The following is a 3,607-nucleotide window of genomic DNA, read 5'->3' on the forward strand; positions in this document are numbered from 1 at the left end:
CTATCTAAGTTAATATTTTCTTCTTTCTTCCATGGGGGCTCATGTGGAAGGTGGAGTTTACTTTAGCAATTAGGATTTAGATTCATTTTTCTAAGTTAAAGTTTAGAACTATTGTTCCTATAGCCACTAGAAACAGAACCAATCACTGCTCCTATAGTAGTAGGTAAATAGAAGTAGAGTTAAGTAATTAAAGTTTCCTTCCAAGTACTTAGATAGTTGTCTTCCCTTTTGATAGAACTATATTTCCTTAATGGTTATTATATTCAAGGTAGTAGTGACTTTTAGTGAAAACTAGAGCATATACTTTGCAGACACCATCTCAAGTTTACGCTCCTAGATTGATATTTAATGAAGATCAAAAAGCAATTTATTAGTAAAGGATGTCCAATCCTACAACTAAAAAGGTGTTATATTGACTCGACAAGTATCTCCTTCTATGTTTAGTATTAGTTCTTCATTAATATCCTTAGTTTCATCATGATTCTCACATTTGTTTCCAACAATCTCTTTCTTTTAGTTTAATTCTAATTCTCATCCATTCAACTCACATAAGCTCCCTCTATTATATAAGATCATGAAATCAATTAGATTCTTCTATATTGCTAGCAATACTTTGCATATATTCTCCCTTTTTGCAACATCTACTTACTAAATAACTCCATCTTCATATGGTAATTGACATACAAATTGTCCTCCTCTCTTATTACTCCATAATAATTATCATATTCTCCCTCTTTCACAACAATGCAAAAGACACTACATCTTTCTCATACATATTTATCATGTAGATATCTTCATGTTAGCACATAATTCACCTATGTCATATGATCTATGATTGATATGGCATTATGTTCTTCTTCCTTCACTACTTTAGGCAGCTCCTAAAGTATGGCTTTCTACATCAACATATAATATATTCTAATCAACACATTTGATGCAGAGTTCCATCTTAGCTTAAGTAGCTATCTAGGAGAATCACCCCTAATTTACCCCTTCAATATTCATGAGGATCCTTAGGTAAAGCCTTGGTTAAAATATCATTTATTTTCTTCTTAGTGTTTACATACTCTAATCTCACTTCTCCATCTTGAAATAGCTCTCTCAAGTAAAGATACTTGATAGCAATATGTTTGGTCTTTGTTTGCACTACAAGGTTCTTTGATATTTTTATAGAACTTGTGTTGTCACAATAGATAAAAAATAGATTAGTGATCTCTTCCTTTATCCCTTTCAATAATTTTTTGATTCGTATGTTATTTTAGTAATTCACTATTGCGGCCACATATTCATCTTTAGTTCTTGATTTTGAAATATAATTATGTTTCTTTCTTGTCCATGAGATTCATCTCTTTCCTAGAAAGAAATCTCCACCACTTGTAGTCTCTATACCATCATCATTTCCTACCCAATCAGAATCAATGAATGTTTTAATTCAAACTTGTCATTCTTCTTATAATATAAGTCATAGTATTATGTTCCTTTTAGATTTCTTAGTATGCTTTTGATTCTCCTTGGAGTTTGTAAAATATATTCCAAAAATCCCAGCTACAAGGGCAATATCAAGTTTTTTGTGAACAATATATTGTAGTTTCCCAATCATTGATCTATATAATGTTTGGTTCAAATCAATATAATAATCATTCTTAGATAGATTATGTCATGTAGCCATAGGTGTACTAACTAGTCTTGAATCTTCCATTCCAAAAAAATTTAGTATCTCCTTGATGTACTTTGATTGAGCAATGAAGATTCCTTGCTTCATTTGATATACTTGTAAACTAAAAAAGAATTTGATCTCACCAAACATAGACATTTAAAATTCTTTATTGATTTTATCTACAAATGATTTTTATAATGCATCATTTCTTCCAAATATGATATCTTCAACAAACTTTTTAGATAGAAATAGCTTATTGTTACCTAAAGTCTTAAGTATGTATTATTGTTATCATTAGTTCTTGAAAATCCAATCTTCACCAAATAATTATGTTTTCTTTCATACCATGCTCCAAGGGATTGTTTCAAAACATATAGAGCTTCGTGCAGTTTACATAACAAGTTCTTATTGTGGGAACTACAAATCCTTTAGGTTGTTAAATACAAACCTCTTCTTCAAGTGTTCCATTTAGAAATTCATATTCAATGTCCATTTGATATACTTTCAATCCTTTGTAAAAAAAATAGGAAAGTAGTGTTCTAACTCCTTCCAATCTTTCAACTAGGAAAAATGTTTCCCCATAGTCAATTCCTTCTTCTTGTGCATATCCTTTGCATATTGGTCTTACCTTTTTCCTTGTGACTTCACCTTTTTCATTCATCTTATTTTTGAATACTGACTTTGTTCCAATAATATTGTTGTCCTTTGGTTTAGGTACCAGTGTCCAAGATTTATTCTTTTATATCTATTCAATTTCTTTATTCATTACATGAATCGATTAATTGACATTCTCCAAAGCATCTTTTACTAATTTAGGCTCAAATTTACACAATAAACATGCATCACTTATAAGTCTGTTTCCTTGTCATAACTCCAAATTCTTTATCTTCAATATTTTTCCTAGATGCATGGTGTCTTCTCACATAATTTTTCAGTGTAGGTTCTTTATTTCTTTCTTCTTACACAAGTTCATCTTGAAAAATGATTTTAAGGTCATTTTGTCTCTTTGGTTCAGGTTATGTTTTCTTGGCATTGTCTTCTTGATGTTTGCCATATACTACATGCCTTTCAACATCATTTTGTTGATGCTTGACACCTATAGTCTATTGTTCAATAGCCTACTATTGCAACTCAACAGTCACTATTCATTATTGTTTGGTAGATTTATTCTCTTACTCAAGAAAGGTGCAAGGAACACCTTCATCCACATAAATGAATGTGATGTAATCTTCAAGTTTTTCTTTGCATTGAACTTCAATTTTTTTTGGCATATTCATCAACTTTTACATTTTCACTTTCTACAACTTTTTTAGTGTTAGAATTCAAACACTTATAAGTTTTTCTCTTAGTGGAATATCCTAGGAATAGGCCTTCAACACTTTTAGGATCAAGTTTTTCATTTCTATTATCCTTTAGTAAATAGAATTTTCTTCAAAAAACTTTAAAATACTTCACATTAGGTGCATACCCATACCATAATTCATAGTGTATCATTTGTGAATTTCTTAATTTGTACTCTATTAAAAGTATAAATTGATGTACTTACAACTTCTCTCTAGTATTTTTGTGACACATTCTTCTCCATCATTAATGTTCTAGCATAGTCCATGATTGATCTATTTCTCCTTTCAACTATTCCATTTTGGGGAGCGGTCCTACATGTTGAAATTTATCTTTTAATTCCTCTATCATTGCAAAATATATTGAATTTATTAGAGATAAATTCTCCTCCTCAATTAGATCTCGAGCACTTTAGGCTCTTACCTATTTATTTTTCAACTCTAACCAAATACCACTTAAACAACTGAAAAACATTATATTTTTTGTTAAAGAAACATTACAATCATCATTCTAGAATAATCATCAACAAATAGAAGGAAATATTCATCCCCACAATAGCTTTGTACACCCATAGGTCCACAAAGGTCAATATGAACCAATTCCAAAATA

The sequence above is a fragment of the Cupressus sempervirens genome, chromosome 11, assembly GCF_028749045.1.
Source record: "Cupressus sempervirens isolate cs-2001-9-10 chromosome 11, ASM2874904v1, whole genome shotgun sequence".
Lineage (NCBI taxonomy): Eukaryota > Viridiplantae > Streptophyta > Pinopsida > Cupressales > Cupressaceae > Cupressus > Cupressus sempervirens.